The 22931-nt window shown below is 38.3% G+C and overlaps 1 protein-coding gene across 1 annotated transcript in view; it reads right to left on the bottom strand.

Moving 5' to 3' along the window:
- pvrl2l (PVR cell adhesion molecule related 2 like) overlaps positions 1–22931 on the bottom strand; it is a 378297-nt gene that overhangs the window by 144376 nt on the left and 210990 nt on the right. The window lies entirely within an intron of this gene.

Here is a 22931-nt window from a genome sequence, read left to right as displayed (position 1 = left end):
TATGAAAAGCACACAAGAGTGAAAACACATAAGATCCCTTGAACAATTATATAATGAAACTTGTATGTTTTGGATACTTACTAAAAAAATATATGAAAAGTAATGAGAAAGTGGCCACTTTCATGAGTAAATCATATATGTTTTTACCATTTCTTTTCCATATGGGTATATATATATAAACATGTAAGATGTGGACAGTATTAACATCTTTGTGGGGAACAAAAATTGGAACTTTGCTATACTGGAGGGGACCAAAATCCCAGACCCCACGAGTCATTTTTATTTTTGAGCCTCAAAATGTGGTTTTAGTGTCAGGGTTACAATTAGGTTAGGGTTAGGCATTCATTTTTGACGGTTAGGGTAAACGGATAGGGAAAGGATTATGTCAATGAGATGTCCCCAAGGATATAAATACACACACGCGTGTGTGTGTGCGCTTTTATTTAGAGCAGGTGTATTAAAATTGTTGCCTTTCATCATACTACATGTTTCCCATTGTTCCACGCACTCTTTGCCCCACATTTAGTTTGGTTGGATACGGTTTCCTGATCATTCACCAAAAGCTTATCTCGTATTGATTGGAGATAGAAAGTGACATTGAGAAGTAGATGGATTCCTGTCTATTCCTTATCTGTTTACTGTCTCCTCCCTGCCATGCCAAAGACAGAATGGATTGGCATCTGCAGTTCTTTAGATCTTCGAGACTTTGCTGTCAGTTTAGAAAGCAGCACAGAGGGGAATTTAAGATGACGTACTGTGTCAATTACTGTCTTTTTTAAATGGGAAAACACATCTATCGACACTACATAATGTTAAGAACATAACTGCATCTTTATTGAGTCTCCAAAATAAGACGCTGTCAGACTAATTTTCACAGTAGAAAAACAACGTGGTGAAAGCGAAACATAAGCATATCTTTATACATCATACATTTATCTACTGCAATGAAACTGACATGTAATATATGATGACGATCAGTGTGGGATTTAGAAATTATTCAATTATTTTCATGTTTTTTCCTTGTGCCATATGATAAAGCCAATTGGGACCGTTTCTTTTGTCCATCTCTCTCTTTTTCTGTCTCTCTCTGCAGCCGGACAAAAGCAAGTCTTAGAAGATAATTGAAAGAGTTTTCAATTAATAAATGCGTCACTGATTTGCACTTGCAGCCCTCATCGGTGTCCCATGGTTACACCGTCTGCCTCTCTCCAAAATCCATTGTTTCAAATTGCACTTTTCATTTCACCGCCAGCTGTTTCATTCTCTACAGGTCCTTCTTGTATTCTGCTCGGCTGCTTAGTCAAGAGAAAAGAAGAGGGGGAAAAAAACAACAAAAAGGAAATGAAGAAATAAAAAGGAAAAAATGATCCACATTAAGCATAATGGCTACCATTTTACATTTCATCAAGTCGACTCCTGGTGGTTACTGTGAGAGAATAACTGTCCTACTTTTCTCATTTCTTCTCTATTTTTCTTTTTCTCTTTGGTTAAACCAAGAAAATGAGATTTTCTTTTTACTTTGACTTAATGGTGTGAAGGTCAAATGTGCACATGCACATCTTGACTGCAGTCGATCAGTTTCTGATTATGGAGCTAAAACTGCAAAGAAGCAGGAACTAAATAAATAAATTATGACATAAATAAATGAATATGCCATGAAAGCACTAAGAATAATAAAACATGTAGGCCTTAATTACCTTGCAACATAAGTTTTGTTAGATCTGACAAGTCCCGTTGTGACCCTGGCATCGATCAACCTGTAAGTGAAACTGTATGAAACACCTTGACTACTCGTTGAATGACCGTCTATTTAATGGCAGAACATGAAAAGAAAATATAGAAATGGCCAAGGTTTGGAGAAATAAATGGGAAAATGATGAGGAACCGTATTAAACTGCTCTGGTCATTGGGATTGGTCATTAGTTTAGTAGATAGGAGTTTCTGGTTAGGTTTTTGCGTTATTCCAGGGTTTGAAGATGTTTCTGTTTCTTGTTCTTATGAATTATTGAGGAGAATTCTGGTTTTTGTTTGGATTTTATTTGTTATTCTAGCCTCCCCAGCCTCTCCCTATCTGTTTTCTGCCTTACTGTCCGTTATCGTGGCTAGGTTAGTCTCCAGTGTCACTTATCGTTTACGTCCAGCTTCACTTTCAAGGTTAAGTTTCATTGTTTTCTTGCATTCGTTTTACTTGCTTCCCCTCTGTTGTGTCTCTCTCTTTATAACATTGCCCTTCATCTTCCCACCTTATTTAATTAATTAAATTTCAGTTCCTGTTTTACTGTGAAGATTAGTTTCCTGTGGTATCTTATTGGAGATTTACTTCCTGTGTTTTCCCCACTTTGTGGCACAGATTGCAGATTCATCTTCTTTTTTAATAACAAACATGTTTTACGTGAATGCTGTTTTCCTAAATACCAAAGCAAATTTAAAAAAGCATAAAAATAAATGTTTGTTTTCATGCTATAGTCTGTGTGCTCATGCATTCTATTCTTTTTAAATCCAATTAACTTTTAAAACTGTATTTCCAGCTGCTGTGCTGTTTGGTAATTATCTTTGGGTTTCAGTATTGATGCATAGATTAGCAGATTTCTATGAGTCACACAGTTCTTGTGGGACTAACATGCACTGTGTTAACTGATGCAATATTTTATACTATGTGAAAGTGAAAAACTTGGTAGAAATGCAGCTTTCAGTCTATATTATAAAGCTGCATTTCCTTTTTTCCCCACTTCCATTATATTCTGCAAATGTCTTACTTAGGCCAAGACTTTGGCCTAAGTAAGCCTCTTGGCCTCTTACCACTGACTGCAAAAGAAAACGTCTGGTTTACCTGAGATCCTTACATACTTTGTCTACACTGGATACAATTCAGATACAGAAAAGCATTTGTCCATACAGGCCTGATTCAGTCATTAAGAAGGACAGACGCAACAACATTGTCATCCCGTATGTTGCCGGTGTATCAGAAAAACTCAGGAGGGTTTTCTCCAAGCATGACATCCCGGTGCATTTCAGACCCAGCAACACGCTCAGACAAAAACTGGTTCACCCGAAAGACAAAACGCCAAAACACAGACTTAACAATGTGGTGTTTGCTGTACAGTGCAGCGAGGAATGCCCAGACCTCTGCATTGGAGAGACCAAACAGCCACTTCACAATTCAATTAAATTTTATTTATATAGCGCCAAATCACAAAAGTCACCTCAAGGCGCTTCATAGGTACAGAGAAAAACCCAACAATCATATGACCCCCTATGAGCAGCACTTTGGCAACACAAGCGCATGGCACAACATAGAAGAGCCACCTCCATGGGACAAGATTCAGCTGTCCATCTACATCTAAAGGTCAAAGGTCACTCTTTCGAGGATGCCAATGTTCACATTTTGGACAGAGAGGACAGATGGTTTGAAAGAGGAGTGAAAGAAGCATCTATGTCCACTGTGAGCGACCATCTTTGAACAGAGGCGGTGGTTTACGACACCAACTCTCTGCCATCTATAATCCAGTTTTGAGATCCCTCCCCAGACGCCTTAACGCCCACTCACATCCTGGGCCATTTGACCTCAGGAATTCGCATGATAAGGTGGGGCCAGGTTTCACAATGAACTCACCCGAAACTCTGGCTGATTGGGACCCACACCCAGTTTCACACCTTGGCTCAGGCGATTAGAGGATCATCAGGGGGTCCTTTTGTCCCTCTGTGGGGGGAAACTCCCACTAGGTTTATATCTGGGACTCTCCACCATTTGACCTTAGAACTGAAGAAGCCTCTCGGATGAGAGGTGAAACGTCTTCAAGTAACTTAAAGAAGTCCAGACGCTTTTCTTTGCAAGCTCCTTTGTCTACCCCTCATGGTACGGCTCCTTTCCTGTGGATATCTAGAAATATACTCTCAGGTATAAGGTGGGACAATTTGTCTTGATGGAAGACTTTCATATAAACCGCTTTTGCTTTTTAATAACTGTGACACAAAGCTAACGTGTATCACCAACAGTACAAGGAGTGAAATTCAAATATGCACTACAAGCCTATGACTTATATTACCTTCTCTCATCTATTTATGCAATCTATGTTCAGCTTAAAGTTGACATGCGCTGACCTTTAAAGTTGCACTGATAAATAAAGAACCTGCTATCCATTATGTTGTTAATATTCCAGAAACCATCTGTGTGACTGCACCCACCACAAAGCTAGATACAGTACTTTGCACTCCATCTCGTTTTAACTCTGGGTGAAATGCCAGCATCCACTGACACGCTTGCAAATTACATTTCAAGCTGCAGTCTGCGGCTGGTTTACAGCACCTGATACTGCTGGCAGTGCGTTCAAGTTAGGTTTGCATTGTATTCACTCCATAGTAAACATAAAACATCTTGAGGAGATGGCGCTCGGTGCAGACTGAAGCTTTATAGAGCCAGGATTTAATCACGGGTAGAGGCTGCAAACTCGAGGAGCAGTGCTTTACCAGCCGCACGACATCTGCTGTTATAACTCAATATTTAATATTGTCACATCTCAAATGATGTTTTTTATCACATTATTTTATTGAGAAACAGTTTGTCACCTAGAGAGAGCCTGCATCATCTCGTAACAGAAATGTATAAATAACATTTTTACAGTATAAGTAAGTGAGCTGAGAAGTCTCTAGAAAAGAGCCTGTTTAGTGTAATTTAACTCAGTTTACAGTAATATGGTGTTAAATACAGGTAAATATAAGGTTTCTTTCTTTTATCAGTGACTGCCAAAATGACTCACAACATTGTTCTATATAAAATGACGTGTTTCTGAAATGTTCACGATTTAGTCATTGAGTCACTATAAGTACAACCGATAAATGAAAATCAAAGGAGCAAAATCATCTTAGCAGAGAGAAAAGGCCTAAAAGCAATTGTTATAACACTGTAAGTTATTAAAACACTAATTAAAGACTCATTTAAAAACATTAAAAACTCACACGAACGAACATCATCAGACTTCAGATTATAGCAGCATGTTTAACAATAACAAATACAGATTTAGGGATTAATATGAAAAGAGTTTTCAGCAGATTTCATCAGGTTTTGCCAGTATCTGAAATCATGGTTAGTAAATAATTTAACATTTTGCAAATTGGAGTCGAAATGAAGTAACTAATAATGAAATCGTGAGATTTTGTACAACTTTGAAATTTTTCCTACTAGGTCAAAAACGTGGTAAACAAATTAAATCTCAACAGAAATAATTTAATCATTTTGAATCTTAGCTGTAAAGTGACCATTTCTGTGTGTCTGCAGCATTTCCAGTTGACTGGTTTCTATACATAAATCTCTCGTTGGGTTGCTTCACTCCAGTCTGTGTAAAAGTCCCAAATGAGTACCTGATGTGTTCTCTCTTTATCCTGAGGTCAGGGTAAAATTAGAAGAAAAGCAAGCAAACAAACAAACAAGGTTATTATCGTTAACGAAAACTAACGAAATAACGAAAACTAGACGTGAAAAAACATTTTCGTTAACTGAAATAAAAATAAAAACAAAAAAAGGAAAACTAACTAAAACTGGAATGAGTGTTCACAAAACTAACTAAAATTAACTGAATTTATAGTAAAAATGTGTTTAGTTTTCATTGATGTGTGCGTGTCATACAATAGTCAAGGGTGAAAATGAAGTTTAGTTTCCAGGTTTTTTTCTTGCTGTGTCTCATTATGCCAGCAGGTGGCAGCACGTTAGTCGAGTCGTCTGTGTTGCTGCTCCGTCCACGCGCATGTCAGGAAAAGTCGGGAGCCAGAGTCCAATTTGGGATTACTTTGAATATGACTGTGTTTTGGATAAAGCAAGTGTCTTGTAGTGGAAACAGACAAATTATGAGGGACATTTCTAAAGGGAAAAAAATCCCACAAACCTTAAAGTGCACTTGAAAAGCTCACACAAGAAGGCTAACCTAGCTTACCTTGAGAAGGTAAGGGAGCACACTCAACCCTCATCCCCAGAAAACAGAAGCTAACCCCAGGCAAGGCAGTGTGATGCATCCCGAGACAACAGGACGGGGATATCTACACAACTGTGTGAGTCAATTACCTTCAAAAAGTTTATCAATTCACTTGAACCAAAATTACGAACACCCGGTGCTGCGAAAGTTAATAGTCTCATTGGGGCCAAGATATACATTTTATAGTTGCCTGTTATCAATGGTTGTTCATCTGCCTTTATTTATTTATTTAAAGAACCCATAGGTGGGAATGTGAGTTGTCTGTCTCTGCGTGTTAGCCCTGCGACAGACAGGCGACCTGTCCAGGGTGCAGTATGGTAGCTGGAATAGCAACATACCCAAGGATGAGCAGAATGACTGATATGATGAAACTGGGATTTTGTTACACTTAATTATTGCAAACACAACTAAAACTATAACTGAAACTAATCAAAACTAAACTGAAACTAAGGATTTTCAAAATAATCAAAACTAAACTAAACTAGCAAACAATTGGTAAAAACTAATTAAAACTGATATAAAATTGAAAATCTGAAGTCAAAACTAAATAAAAATAAAAACTAATGAAAATTGCAAAACTATTAAAACCCTGCAAACAAACTTTTAAATATGCTGCTTTATATATTTTTCTTGAAATATTCTGCAAAATGATCTGTAATTGCGAGAGTAGGTTATTACGAGGGCATTTAAGTCAATTTTAAAGGAAAATTAGTTTTATTGGTTAGTGTTTTTGCTCCCAAATTAAATGGAAATGAAATTTTGCTTGAATATAAGAGCTGTAAATCCTCCCATCTGTACTGTAATGTGACAGTAATATTTATTATATTATATATAATGTTCTTATACTCATACCAACTGTGCCTATTTTACCAAATCGCTCTTGAAAACAGACTTAAAATACCAGTGAGATGGTTACCTGGTATAGTAACAGACCTAAAAAAAAGTTAAAATCTTAAACATAAAGAACCAAAAAACTATGATGCAAAACATTTGCATCTACGCAGAACTTTAAAATTAAAATCTTCGGTTTTTGACCACAGATAAAGTTTGGCTCAAAACAGAATAACACACACACACACGGACCCACACAAACACTTTTCTGTTCAACTTTAGTAATTTAAAGCCATCTGAACAAGTAAGATAAAGTGAAAACAAATTGTAATCGATCTGCTGCAGTGACATCAAGCTTTTTTTTAACAGTTTAATGTGCTAATTTGTGTACATGTAGTTTTCTTTCCTCAGGTTTTCTGTCTCCTCGCTCTCTAATTTATGGTGCATGAAATAACTGGAGGTGTGATGAACAGATACAAACATGATATATATGTGTGCATGAAATTATGCTAATTGCTGGTGCTGCATCATGTCAGCAGTAACTCTGAGGTGAAACATACAGAGTGAAAAACACATCTGCACATTATGCTCACAATAAAACCCACTCTGCTGTCAAGTTCATTCTTTGAAGAAAAGCAAATAAAAAGAAAAAGTTTGTGGTGTCTTTCTCAGCCTACACACACACACACACAATTACTCAGCTGTCAAATTCGCTTCCTGCAGTAACGAAGTGAGCTTGCTTCCTTATACAAAACCTCCTTGCACCTTTGCCGCATAACTACATACAGTCCACATATACACACACCGACACATACTAAGGCACTAATTAATGCACACAGTCTAAACCACAAAGCGCTCTAATGCAAACATTTCTAATTTTGCAGTGAAACACAGCGTAGTAAGTTTTAGTTCTCCTCCTTAACTGTCTCGCTAATCAACCCCTGGAACTTCCACCAGTTTCATTTGCACATTGATGCAAACACACAGCAGCCATGAAGCCACACTGTAATATATACACCAGTGAAACTTACAGCAGGTTGACTGCAGTGAAAACTCCAAGTCATAAAATCGAAAGTGCAAACCAGTGATTATTCTCGCTGATCACTTGAGACCAACTGGTTCACTGTCTGAGCTGGAGAGTTCTCAGATCACACTTATTAATTAATATAGTTTATATACATTATATATATATATATATATATATATATATATATATATAAACTAACTACACACAAGAAAGTTGATTTCTTGGAGATAAGAAGAGACAGCTTAGAGTGGACTTCACTCTTGGCATTGACTGTTGTTGACTTTCTGAGAGGCGCGCTGTGAGATGGAGAGTTCTCAGATCTCTCAGTTCACACTCATTGATGGAAATATATGTTACACTGTTAAACGTGTGAACGTGGCTGGAGTGGGAATCCGTCATCATCATTTTGGTCAGTTTCCGGGCCAAACTACACTTATCTTCAGATTTAAGGTTGTTGACATTTGTTTTCATGAGAAAATAAAACGACTACTATATTTTTTTCTTTACTAACTCTGTGGATTTCCAACCTGTTTCCAAAAATTCATTCAGAGTTTGTTGAGGGACCAATAAAAATGTAGGATTTTTTCAGGAATGTGACCTTTTGTTTTCGTAGACAGCTAATAACAAAAAATGCTCAGTACTGGAAGTAAATAGACTTTTGCACTGACGATCCAACAGCCCTGGAACCCTCAAACTTGCAGAGTTGGCCAGTCGCTCCAAAAACCTAAATTTCATGATTTTATAACTTTGCAGAGGGACATGAAGTCAACACAAATAAAGGCTGATATACACCAATAAGCAGAGATGGGCAGTAACGCGTAATCTGATTACTTTTTTTCAGGTAACGAGTAAAGTAAGGGATTACTATTGCAAAAACGGTAATTAGATTACGTTACTTTCCCGTAGGAACGCTGCGTTACTGCGTTACTAAAACCGTGATTTTTTGCGAGAATGTCTCATGACAGTGACGTCAGCAAGTGTGACGTTGGTGACAACAGCTGTGTGCAGATCAACAATGGATCATATATCGAGTGTGGAGAGAGTATGAGCGTGCAGCGTTTAAAGCGTGGAAGTACTGACCTTACTTTGAGTTTGATTCCATAAAAAGTGACAAAAACATTAGTGTCCGCTGTACGTGGGAAGAAAACTTATTTTTAAAGCGAAAAAAACCCCTAAACTTCCAAGCAAGCACTGAGTAGCTACGACGTAATGGGAAACTCACAGAGAAACTTGCGGAGTCTTCCACTGACCGCTGCGGCACACCTGCACCAGGGTAAACCTCCGCCTACCCCACTCCTGCTTTACAGGTGAAAATAGAGCCAAAGGACCGCTAGTCTTTGACTTTATTTATTTTCTGCTGTGTTTTACTTGCATCTATTTGAGAGAGTGAGTGTAGCACAAAAAAAATTTTTATATTATGTGCTGGAATGTGCAGAAAATAAGTTTAAATGTTAAACCAATTTCTTCCAGTCAGAGAATGTTGCAGATAATTAAATTTTTGCTTGATGCATAAAGTTAAAAGGTTAAAACTAATAAAACAAGTTTTAAAAAAGGAGACTTTTCCATTTGATTACATTTTGTATGATGGATTATGCAGAAAAAGTAGAATTGGGCTGAAAGATCTATCGCTTTATCACCTATTCAGGTTGTAAATCGTGTTTTTAAAAAGTAACTAAGTAACTAAGTAATTAATTACTTTTGAAAATAAGTAATCAGTTAAGTAACGGGATTACTTTTTTGGGGACGTAATCGGTAATTAGTTACTGATTACTTTTTTCAAGTAACTTGAGCAACACTGCCAATAAGCCCCACTCTGAAAACCTGACGTAGATGTAACACTGTCTGCGAAGCTGGATTTAAGTAATCAGTGCTCGAATTCAAAGTTTGAAACACATGTTTAGTGCCATCTTCTGTCAGCACTGACCATGGTGTCACATGGCCGGTTGGGACTGTCCACTTTCACTCGCTGTCTCTTTTGCAGGAAGTGGCTCCTCGTGTTCGGTTAGCTGCACTCACAGGGGAAAATCCAGCTGTTAGCCATAATGTTCGGGTTTGTAAAGCACTTCATAAAAAAGAACAGTGTGGAGGAAAGCCTGTTTGAGCCAGGTGACAGTTTGTTCACCAGACCGGCACAATCAGCTGATATGATCAGCACTATTTAATGCAATAAAATAATCTTAATCTTCCCAGGGACATGCAGACAGTTTACAACATAACAGCCCGCTACATGCACAAATATAACTACGTTTCTTTCCGAAGCACATCTGCAGGGAAAGTTGATGTGTGTGGAGGTGGGAAAAAAGGTGAGGATGGATGTTAGGAATTCCAATCATATTCAGTAAGAAATTGTTATATTTTGGTGTGACATGTAGTAAACTGTTTGGTTGTGTTGGGAAAAAAGAGAATATCTTATTGCATAAAATATAAGGATGCAGAAAACATGTGCTGAACAGTGACAAAAACACCTCGGTTGCAGGTTATCTGAGTGCTAAGAAATGCATATTAGTAGCAATTCAGGAGTTTATCCAAAATGAGACAAATTTGTCATTTCATGTCATTTCCTCAGAAATGCTTATTCTTTCTCTTTTCAAAACTTACATTTTAACTACTGATTTTATCTACTGTTCTGATTTTATCTGTTTTGATTTTATATACTGTTTTGTTTGTTTGTTTGTTTGCTTGTTTTAATCAATTTTAAATCATGCTTTTTATTTGTTTTTGTTTCTAATGTCTCTGTAAAGCACTTTGAATCACCTTGTTGTTGAATTGTGCTTTACAAATAAACTTGCCTTGCCTTGCCTTTTAAATAAGACCAAGAAAGTTGTGGCAAAATGATGACAGCCCTGTGAGGTTAATACAAGAAAAATAATTACGGTGATCCGTTATCAAAGTCGAAATGAAATCAGCAAGTTTTATTTCCTGTGTTTATGATTTAAGAACATATGAAAAAAGAAATTTGCCAGGATAATGTTTCCAAGTTCCCCTTTTTTCCATCTGTGAAAAAAAAAGGGTTCCCAAATGGAAAAAAATCCCAATATACTATTTATTGTTTTTTGCCCAACAAACATGATTTTTTTCTCACCCGGGAGAAGATTGGGGGAAGAAAAGCTTTATTTGTTTGATGCAAAATACTCTAATTTAAATATGATATACATTTTTGCCTGAAAGCACTTTAAACACAATGCACTTTATTGCCCTGTGGCCAAAAAGATTTCATGTCTTTTATTTTAACTTTTAATTTCTTAATAAACTTTTAAATGCAATGCACAAACACTATATGCTTTTGTGTTATTTACCTTTGCACTGATGTCTTTCTTGTTGCTAAAAGTAAGTTTGGTTTATATATAGAGAGTTTTTTTCCCTGCATGTTTTGTGACACTGACTACGGAGTTAACTAATGTAAATTGTTCTCTGAATCACTATAGACGGTAATTAACTTTAGTGACTCGCACTTGTGTGACTAATCTTTAGATTCTGTTGATTTAAACTGTGTCCAGTGGTTTGCAGTTGCTTTTGTGGAAGAAGACGTCATTATTGACGTCACGCTCTTAATTACTTTCAGATCAATAATGCTGAGCTGGAAGAAAGCCGTAACAGTAAAATGCTTTTACACCAAATTGAGGTAGTGATGCACCTTAGCCTCTTGTGGCCTTAAACAGGAATTGTAAAAAGGAACATGTTTTTCATCCATTTGTTGTCTGGAAAATGGCCCAGCTTGACACATGACAAATCATAAAGGAACTAAAAGCCTGGTAAACGTGTTTCTTTCGACGATAGAAAACATGGCTATTTTTTTCCACTCACTTCTGACTTCTGTGCTGCAGTTCAGAGGGACTGGTCTCAAGCAGAGAGATACTCTGACTAATTGTAAAAGCCTTGCGCTTTCAGCTGGGGTGTTTTGATGTCGAATTCAGTCACACGTGCAGCATCAAGCACATCTCTGATGGTGTTTGCGAATGAACCCCTCGATCATTATAAATAAACCCTTAATATTTCCTTCAGGTTTTTATTCTGTCAAAGAGGCAAAAGAATTCTTTGACAGGCTTCATATTAAATCTGTTAAGTGTCGAGCTTTTCCTTCATGCCCTGTGGTCTTTCACTCCCAAAGAAGCAGGGAAGATGCAAGCCGGGCTGCCGTCCAACACAACAAGCCTTTTCACTGTATATATATATATATATATATATATATATATATATATACACACAATATATGTGTACAGTGTTGGGAAGGTCACTATTAAAATGTATTCCATTACAGAATACAGAATACATGCCCCAAAATGTATTCTGTAACGTATTCCGTTACGTTACTCAATGAGAGTAACGTATTCTGAATACTTTGGATTACTTAATATATTATCATGCTGTTTACAACTACATGAATGTACTATTGCTGTGATTTATTACTGTTACTGAAGGTCCGCGGCTCCGAACCGTAGTAAAGGGACCTCTGGCTAATATGTCGGTTCCGTGTCGGGCTCGTAGCCGAAAACTAGCTTTACTTTGTTGTCTGGGTCAACTTTGCTAGCGAGAGACAGAGAGAGGCGTTGAAAGGCTGCTCCAACGGAACTTATTGTTTTTGGAGGAAAACACGAACACGGTGTACAGTCGAGTCTTAATAGCTTACTTACAACTGGGCTCGTCAGGCTCTCTTCTTGGCTGCAGTGGTTATTATTATATTTACATGCTTCCAGCTCCCGTTTTTGCTCGATGACAGCTCGTACTTTTCCTTTTTCTCCCTCCCTCGCTCACAGACACATAACGTGTATGGCAGTCCATTCTCCCTGCAGCACGGACTACACTGCCTATGATGCTACATTCTTTAGAGCTATACCGGTAGCATTCTGCCTATTAGCTTAGCACAACAACAACAAAAAGGCCTCTCTCACCCAGGAAACACGCAGAGAGAGAGCGTCACCCTGTAACCATGGCAACCGTAACGCTGCCGCCTGGAACAACAGAACGTAGCTGTCAAACAAAACCCAAACAGTCCTGACCCGCCACAATATGAAACAGGGAAGTACCGCCGTGTAATCCATTTATTTCAACAAAGTAACTGTATTCTAAATACCACCTTTTTAAACGGTAACTGTAACGGAATACAGTTACTCATATTTTGTATTTTAAATACGTAACGGCGGTACATATATTCCGTTACTCCCCAACACTGTATATATATTTGTTAAAGTAATTAAAAATGTCACTGAAATGTGTTGCATGCACTTTAAATTGGATTAATGAGAATCCTGTTAAAAACATGTTGTTCAGAAAAGATGACATTTTAAGGGTTTCTTCTTGTCTCGAGCAATAACATGGCAACAAATAAAAGATCAATCATCCTTTAAGAACATAGAACTGTTTTCTATATGATGTGTATGCTGGCAATAATAAGTAAACAAGTTAAGGTTCTGGCGTCAGGTTTCAAAACCTGTAAAACGTATTTGGCTCTGTACAGTACAGATGTGAGGAGAAGCTCACATGTTTTTGCTCCTGTAATGAAAACTCCAGCGAACGCTAGAAATAATTTCAAACCTGTTATAAGCGAAAACAAATCTATACTCAGGACTCCGTGCTGATCCTTGGGCAGCTAGAAGTACACAGACTGACTCACTTTTGGGGTATATTTTATTTAGTGCCATATTTTATAGAGAAAATCAAATCTAAAAGGCTTATTTTTGAGATTTCAGCCAGTATTAAGGAATCTTAAGGCAAGTAACAACTTTACTACTAAAACATTTATATATCCTTCCAGTCACACCTTTGGAAAACACGATCAAATTAAGTTCTGACTAAATTATTTTACCCCCTCCAAAACATCACTTCTTGAGAGCTAATATTCTGAAAGTCAACTTCTGCAATATCTGATCAAATCCGTTTGTTTACAGTAAGTGAAGCATTGCAGGTGTTCAGAATCAACTTTTCTGCTCTGCTTGTTTCTTTTCCAGCAATGACTCTGTGATCCCATTTAAAACGTAAATCACAATTAACAGCAGCACCTTTAACCTCCTTCATATCTAGAGGCCAAGCACTCTCAGTGCAAGAGTTCAAATGTATCTGCTCCATTTATTACTGTTATTTAAGTGTTTTTCCTGTTACTAGCTTGATATGGAAACATCTTTGCTGTAGAATCTTCTGCCTTATCAGCAACTATTGAACTGGAGAGAAGCACTTTGTTATGTAGTTGTTCTCAAAATCACCTGTAACACCACTGGACTAACTCACCTTACCTTCATGGTTATTGAGACCAACCGATGAGCTGAAGGAACATTTTTAAAACTTAAAGTTCAAACAGGGAGTTTGCTTTGATTTCACCTCTTTTGTTCTTATCTGTTTGATCTTCAAATCAGGAAAACACACATTTAAAACTACATATGCAGCATTAAAGCGCTCTATACTGTATATTAGGTTCAAGGCTTCTCATTTCTCAGTGTCTCTGATCACTTCTTTATGCTGTGATTGTAGCTCTAGCGCACTTCCTGAAGCATTTCCTGCCAAACTGTATTAGAGTTTAAAAAAAAAAATGCTTCCCAACAGTGAATTGGGATTCTATCATGAATGAGCGGCAGAAATCCATCAAATAGATCACTTATAAAGATATACCAGCTTCTTCTGGATGAGTCCCAGTGTATGTTTGGGGCAGTCACTTGGGGGAAAAAAGTATTTTATTAAAACGTAATAATCTAAAAAAGAACCCATAGCAGAAATCATTTGTAATCATAGATTTAACCAGGATGTGTCATTGACCAGTTGATCCAAAACCCCATTATGGAACCAAGAAAAAAAAAATTGCCAAACCAACTACAACCCAAAACAGAGTGAAACCCACTAAAATAAAACCATGATCCTGACCAAGTAATGTCTTTGATTCTAAGGGATATACTTAGAAGCCAGTACCAGTTTTTACCCCCTATCCTTAAATCTTCCTGGTCATGATGCCTAAAATTTCAAGCTGCTTTAAACATTCCTCAGGTTTTTGTCTACATTGGCATGATAGTATAAAGCAGCTGCTGCAGATTTTCACATCCATGCCACGTCCAAATGTGCACTACTGGATTGAGATCTGATGACTTTGGAGGCTATTTGAGTTACAGTGAACTCATTGTAATGTACAAGAAACCAATTTGAGATGATTTGAGCGTTGCAATATGGTATGTTACCCTGCTGGATTTAGCCATCAAAAGATGAACACTTTGTGGTCATAAAGGGACAGAAATGGTCAGCAACAATACTAAGGTAGACTGTTGTGTTTAAGCAATATTCATTTGGTACTCAGGGGTAAAATATGAACGCAAAGAAATATTCCCCACCATTACACCACAACCAGCAGCCTGAATTGCTGATATATGTCAGCATGGACCCTTGCGTTCAAGATGTTTGTGCCAAATTCTGACCCTACTGTCTGAATGTTGAAGCAGAAATCCATTCGACTTACCAGACCTGGCAATGTTGTCCATCTTCTATTGTGAAATTTCCATCAAAGGTTAACATGTTGTGCATTCAGATGAGTTTTTCTGCATGGCTTGGTTGTAACAAGTAGTCATGTACTTCAGTTTCTGTTGCTTTCCTTATAGCTCAAAGCAGTTTGGCCATTCTCCTCTGACATCAGCCGGGAATTTGTGTATTGAGAACCACTGTTTACTGGGTAGTTTGCCTTTTTTGGACCACTCCCTGCAAACTCTAGAGACGGTTGTGTGTGAAAATACCACTAGATAAGCAGTTTCTAAAATATGCAGACCTGTCTATTTGGAACCAACAACTTTGCCTTGTTGAAAGTAATTGAAATGCTGAGCATGTTGGCGTGCCCACAGTAAAGTTAAAGCATTCATCTTTATCTTTCATTAGATCTCTTTCAAGCTAAATATTTGTAGAAATGTGTTGGGTTGGCAAACCACAACCACATAGTGATTTCACCATCAGAGAATGCATCTCTGCAGACAGATGGAGAAAACCTGTAACCAGCAGATCATGAAATCTTAAACTGCCAATAGCATGCTGAAATCCAGAATGTAAAATCTGATACCATTACCAGCTCTCTTGTTTTACACAAGTGCATCATTCTCAGTCGGAGCACATTTTGGGTTTTGAGGATGTTTTGGTTAAACGCTTCTCATTTGTGCAGTTGCCAAATCACAGTGCTCGGAGCCTTTAAAAGCACGATACTGAGTCATTCGAAGATCTGAGAGATTCATCCCTTAGCGTCGATTTTGCATTTAGGATTAATGAGAAATCCAACGATATATTAAGGCTCACAAGGAGTTAAAGGCAGCTTTACATCAAAAACTAGCAAAGTGATGTCAGCGCTTTGGGCATGATGTTTTTTGGTTGGCACAACATAAAATCAGAACACAAGTTGAAACATCAGAGAGGCTTTTGATTCAAAGCAAAGCAAAGAAAAGAGATTATAAGGGTCATTCAAGGCAGGGGGAAATAAAAGCTTGAATATTTTTCACCGAAAAGATGAATGACTAAAAATGGCTTTATTAGGGCAATGGATAAAAAGCTTACAGAGTTCTCTTTGTCTGAACATCAATGTAAAGGTCACCATCAAAGATAAGGTTTAGCAGTTGATACATTGCCATGTTCATTCTAAATCAAGTGAAAGAGTTGGCTCTCTTGCAACACAAGGGCCTATTTTGATCCAGTTCATTAAAGAAACGCTTTCTTTTTCTTTTTTTTTTGTTGAAAATCATTGAATAGAAGATAACTCTTTACCCTGATGAGAAGAAGGAATGCAGAGCAGTACTTAAGCTGAAGAGCTTTGTGAAGGCATGATGTCTTGAGGAGAGACAAGGACAAAAAAACATTTGTCCACTGTCAAGGAAACTTGACAGTTAAAGTACTAGTTCTGCTATTAACTCTGATGAGACAAGAAAAAAAGGCCAAAACCATTTTTAACTGTGGAAAGTAAGTGTGTAACTCAGGAGTGTAGCTGAACAACTCCGGTTTTTAACATTTTTCAGATCACTGGTTTGGTTTAATGGCTTGCAAATTTACTCTTTTGGTTTCTCACCAATATTTTCAACAAAAACAGGAATGTTAGCAAATGAATAAGCATTGAAAAAAAAGCTTTACCAATGAAGCCAAATGTTTAAAATTAATCTGCAGCAGATGATGTGCAGAGGAACATGTGCAAAGATATCTTATACAGCAGCGATTCTAAATTTGAGTTATTTTTGCTGAGGTCAAGAGGTGCCCAAAAATATTGTGGAAAAGTTCAGCAAACTCTAAACAATGTATCTAAATATATGCATGTTTGAGATAGTGTTGAGTCGAGTCACTATCAAAATTAGTTAGCGACCACAAAAAACAACAACAACATGGATACAAAAGGAAAAATGCAGAGTTTCTTGAATGAGCACTTCAACTCGTCTTGCGGGGCTGTGTGTGTGAAAAAAAGAGAAATACGTGAAGTGATTCATCTCAATCTATTGAAGATTTCCTGCATGCAAAAACACAAGTGAAAAATCTTTCATTTGAAATGAATAGCCATTCATATGAGTGCACATCTTCAGAACCTGAAATAACCTGGATGAGAAAAAAAAAAAAAGCCATGACGAATTACATCCCTAAGTATAGCGCAGAACACTGCAAGAGCAGCACTGTGGGAGAAGAGGAAGGTATCCGGAGAAGCAGGAAAGCAGGACAGTGCTGCGTTAAGTAAATTGGTTACAGAGCACAGTGAGATCTCCTCTAACCAGTGTTGGGAGGAAGAAACTTTATCCACATCTGCTGAAGCCTCAGCTGGCCCGGCAGAGGCTCGGCTTTAACTGGATTAACAAGAAAAGCCAAGCTCAATAACTAATAGGCCTCTTCTTCTTCTCGCTTTACTCTGTTCCCCTCTATCCCCTTCCCTCTCCTTCTCTTTCTGTCTTGCCGTCTTCCTCTTCCTTTAAACCAAAGCAGAGGAAGATAATGCAGAACACTTTTATGCCTTCTACTGAATTAAACATGCCAGGAACAGCTTGTACTGGGTGCTAAAGCAGAAGCAAAGAGAGATGGAATATGAAAAAGGAGAATATATACAATTCCGTCCACAAGGGTCTCTGGAGGACTGCTGAACATTTCTTTACAATTAAAAAGATCTGTCGCAGATAGACTGCGCTGTGGAAAGCTAAACAGGACAGGCTTTTTTTCACTAATTGGCCGGGTTGAAAAGGACTGTCAGTTGTTGTTGGGTGGAAGCTGCCAATCGCCAAGGGGAGAGGTGGCATAGTACTCAGAAAGACTCCTTAGAGACTTCCTACGCACCTCAAGCTTTCATTGTCAGAGCTGTAAATTCCATCTTGCCAATCTCTTATTCCTTTCACACACACTGCCATCTTTGTGCTGCAGCCAACCAATTGGGCTCCACAACCAACAAATCTGCCCATCTCTAACTCCAGGCTTGACGGTGAATAAATGACAGTGTTTCAAATGTTTCTGGTCTCAGGTGGTTTACAAAAAAAACCTGGAGATGTCTTCTCATCCTCTCTGCAGGAGCTGAGGTTTCGGTTGCTGTTCTGTCTCGTCTTTTCTGACTCTCGGTTTCTCTGATCTGAGAAGAAAAAGTCCTCCTTTCTCTCTCCTCACACCAGGCCTATTTGGCATTCCCCAGACGGAGCATTGAGCTACCACCCTCATTCTCGATCCTCCCCTCCCTTCGTTCCAGTCTCTTTCCCTCCGACAGAGCCAAGTGACCTGTTACAGTGTGCTTTGCTTAGCTTGTGTGCCGCACACACAGCAGCAAGGACGAGGCTTTACAGGGGTTGCATTCAGGACCACAACCTCCCGGAGCACACACCATGTGAGTCAGGGTGGCAAACAAAAGCTCAGAAGAGGACATTTGTAACAAGCATGGCCCCATTTCCAACTCAACGGACAGGCCAAGAGTAGTCCGATTCACTTAATATAAAAAAGTCATATTAGCATATTTTTAAATCATATACAGTAAATCTGAAAACAGAATTTCGATGTGTGATTTTTTTTTCTTCTTCTTGTTAAGTTTCTATAAGCAGATGTTCTTGAGGGACGCTACAAAACTTTTTGCATCCTGTATGAAATTCTGATGTGTATCTGGATGATGGAAAAGCACCTAGTATTGCAAGGTGCGAAATCAAACCGAATGCATTATTAGAACTGACATTTTTGGAGGTTGTCTGACTTGAACTGCGATTGCAAATCTTCCAGGTGAAAATGCAATGGTCTTTTCTCATTTCTTCATTTTGTTCCTGTTCGCCTGCCTTCCCCCCCCCCCGCCCCCCCGCCTTTGTATTGTGCAGGTTCCAGAAATGAATCTTAAGAAGCGGGAAGGCTTACAGGAGAAGATGCCAGATAAGATGCACGGGTGTATCTTTTGTGAAAGTCTTTTTAACTGTGATGTATAAAAACAGGTGCAACATGGAGCTGGAAAACACAAACCATGTTTCTTTTGTTTTTGTAAGTTGTCTTATTTAACTGATATAAACTTTTAAAATGAAGCTAGTTTGTCCAGTTTCAATATTTGCCAAATGTCTCAACTCGTCTCTCCTCTGGTCTCTTCCTTGTCTTCTTTGCTTGCATCTAAGGTGGCTAAGGTATTAAGAGAGGAGGTGAGGAAAGTAATTAAGCATGTTACCTAAGGATGTAATCTCGCCTCTTCCTGCAAGCTTAGGTTTGGTTAATAAGTCTGCACAAAAAGTGATTACTGTATAAATAAATGTCTTTCTAATGCACAATGTCCCTTGATCAGTAACAGTTTACAAAAGTGTCATTTTAGTCACATTTTCCTCACTTCTTTGCATGCACATGCAGTTAGAATCAAAACCGTTCGAATATGTTTAAATAAAAGGTCTAAATCCAGAGGTCTGTGGATTGAAAGCCATTATCCAGATACAAATCCCACATTAATGCCAGCTTTAAATGGGGCATTGTGCTGCATGGCAAGCAAAAGTATTACATGCTGTGTAAGCAGATGTAACAATGTGCAAAAGTATGAACTTAAAGGACACTGTTGTAAAAATTGGAGCGTACTGCTCCTTAAAATGGCAAAACCTGTGGGTCCTGTAGCCCGTCTGTTAAAGAGGCTAAATATCCAGAGCAGGTGCGCTGCACTACATTGTGCTGTGAAATGTGCTGAGCTCTGAGAGTCTGATATTTATAGTCTAATAAGACAGCTCTGCTTAATTAATTACCAGTTTCTCCACAGGGAATTATCTCAGAAAGATTTTCTTTTATTGAAAATGGGTTGTGCAAAAACAAAAGTTATGAATGATGATGAGTTTCCTCACTAAGGGTGCATCCATGGTACAAGACTCCGGGACTAATTAGGCGCAAAGTTGTGATCACAGTCAACTGTTTAAAATTATGGCGCCGCGAGAACCCCTAAGAGAAAAGATGCGTCGAGGCATGCATTGGCCAAATTGAGGGTAAATATGCTGGAGGGGGATGAAAGCGGGTGCCTCCAAAAAAGTTTCATTTTCAGGGTGAAAATCATTAACACATTATACAGTAAAAAATGACTAGGAGGGGCTTATTTTCACTTGGAAAATACAGAAATGCATTAAAAAAATATCTCTAAGTACTGAATAAGATAGATTAGACGATACAGTGTATCTGAAGCATGACAATCAGAAAATGACTTTTTCATATTTTGGAGTTCCAGAGTTTAAAAGTAAGGAGCTTGGAGCATGCATGCACCCGACGGAGTAGAAAATACACTTAAATACTTAAACCCAAACTTCTCTCCAGGGATACAATAAACAAGTCCTACTACATGTGGTACATGTGACAACCAAAAGAACACCATGGCTGCTTCTGAGATTAATTGGCAACTTGTCAAAACACACTGTGAGGCTTGATGAAATGTCTGCACTGAAATGCTTTGTAACATAGCAGATAGGACTGTCTCAATTACAGAACAACAGATTGCACAGCGCATAATGTTCAACAACAATCAACAACAAGGGACTTGCTCAGGACTTGGGTGGGAGTAGAGCTGATACAGTCTTCTTAAAAACACACGCACACACACACTAAAAAAAAAAAATCAATAAGGTTTTGACTTTTAAATATCTCCGCTTTCATTTCACAAACAAGTCCATGTTCAGATCTACAACCCACAGATATTTCATGTTGGGCAATAATGTCTTCGTTATTCATGACAAAATACTCTTACAAAGCACTTAGACATCAAAAATAATCAGAATGAAATACGATAGATTTACAATGTAAATTTGAAAAATAACTTTCTAGAAACGGTCCGCGCTCTAAATGTACTGACTGCTCCGTGATTAACTGTAATCACATTCCTTAAAGATTCCCTTTTTTTCTCCATAAATATTTCTAAAATACTCTATAGTGTAAATGACTGTTAATACCATTACCATTTACTGACGGTACTCTCAGCTGCAAAACAAACACCACCCGAATCAAACACGGCACATCTATAGTAATCCGGCGCGTGTTTGTGATGTAGCATAGGGAGCTCGAAAAGCAGAAGATGTGCTCAGTTCAGCTGCTTAAGCATCTAGGCACCACTCCTCTATTACGCTTTAACTGCGTCCTTGTTGGCTGTCATCGCGTCTCGAAAGACGTCTGTCTGAGCTGTAAGATTTCCCTGCCCAGATCTTCCAATTGTGCCATCGCAAGCACTTTGTCATAATAAACACAAGTGATTCAAGACTTAATTAAAAAAAAAAACACACACACATACACACAAAAGACCATTTGGATGTCTAACAATAAAAATATGAGCAGGAAAAACCTTTGAATCAATAAGGCAAAAATGTTCCAACAATATATGAGCTCAGTGTCAGTTTCCAATTCTTGTTACGTCTTAACAAATGTGTTGGAAAAAATCCATTCTACCAACAGTTCAGAGAAGTACCTTAATAAAACTAAATCAAACAAAAATCATGAAAATATGTAACCTTTTCCAATGCATATTTGCACGTTTGAGAAATTCCCCGGCACTATTATCTTCCGGAAAAGTGAAACGTCCGCACCCCGTCAACAGATGGGTTACTTATTTTAACCAGACATGTACCACTACCTGTACTACTGCAGTGTACGAGAAACAAAGGCTTGTTTAGGATTTAATTTTGAATGTTTTCACATCCTCTCTTGAAATATATCTTGGACTGTGTCTTTCCGTCCAATCAGAGCTCCGAACACGGAATAATCCGGTACATGGCGTAAGAACATTCGGCGGGACATGGAAAATGAATACATGAAATACAGCAGCCCCCAACAAAGCCGGTGAATATTTTGCCTCATTGAATGCGACCCAGATAGGAATATAAATACAAGTTATCCCCTTCTCCCTGCACACAGTCATTGCGGCAGTCTAAGCCGCCCATTATGTAAATAAAGAAAGCCCAGAATGAGAGGGAGAGATGTAATGTGTGTGGGACAGAGTGAAAGGACAATATACAAATCGCTTAGAATTCATGTGGAACAGAACGAGATGGCGTGGATCGAAAAGGGGGGGGAAATAAAGATGGCGATAACGCGGAGAAAACAAAACTGGAAAGGGAAAAAGTTGAGTCGGAAACAAATAATCTTTTTTAAATTCATTAAATGAGTCATTACCGATCCAATGTGGAACTGCGTGAAACCCCCCGAGTGTGTCGGTGCATCTTTTCCTTAGCGAGATCAACACCATTACACAACAGTAACAACAACAACTAGAACAACAACAACAACAATAACAACAACTGTGCTATCGTGAGACGGCGCCCAATATATAGATGATGCACATCATTAACACCACAGCCAGCCACACATTAGCACATACTGTCGAGTCTGTTATGTTACTCAGTTTGGTGGCTCTCGCTTCAGCGGCACCCGTCGGGAAACCATGCGGTGCAGCGGCAACCCGGAGTCACAGTAAGCCCGAACAAAGTCGTCTCTGGGATTAACAGAAACAAGTTTGGCCTTTTCAAGTTTCGAAATGCCTCGAGTGAAGTCAGAAGAGCCGGCGTCTTCATCGCGTCACCACGGAAGCCTTTCGGACAGTTTAACACAGAGTTCGACGTGATGACGGTTTTTCTTTTCTTTTGAAGCAGAAAGGCGAGTTTTGGATAGTGGTGATTTTTTTCCTTAAGTGATTATGGTGCTTCAGATTTTGCTGATTACATTTTCTGGTAAGG

Source organism: Neolamprologus brichardi, chromosome 22 (assembly GCF_056152115.1).
Source record: "Neolamprologus brichardi isolate AB-2024 chromosome 22, ASM5615211v1, whole genome shotgun sequence".
Classification (NCBI taxonomy): Eukaryota; Metazoa; Chordata; class Actinopteri; order Cichliformes; family Cichlidae; genus Neolamprologus; species Neolamprologus brichardi.
The sequence above is the reverse complement of the archived record's forward strand: the minus strand, read 5'-3'. Positions and strand labels throughout refer to the sequence as shown.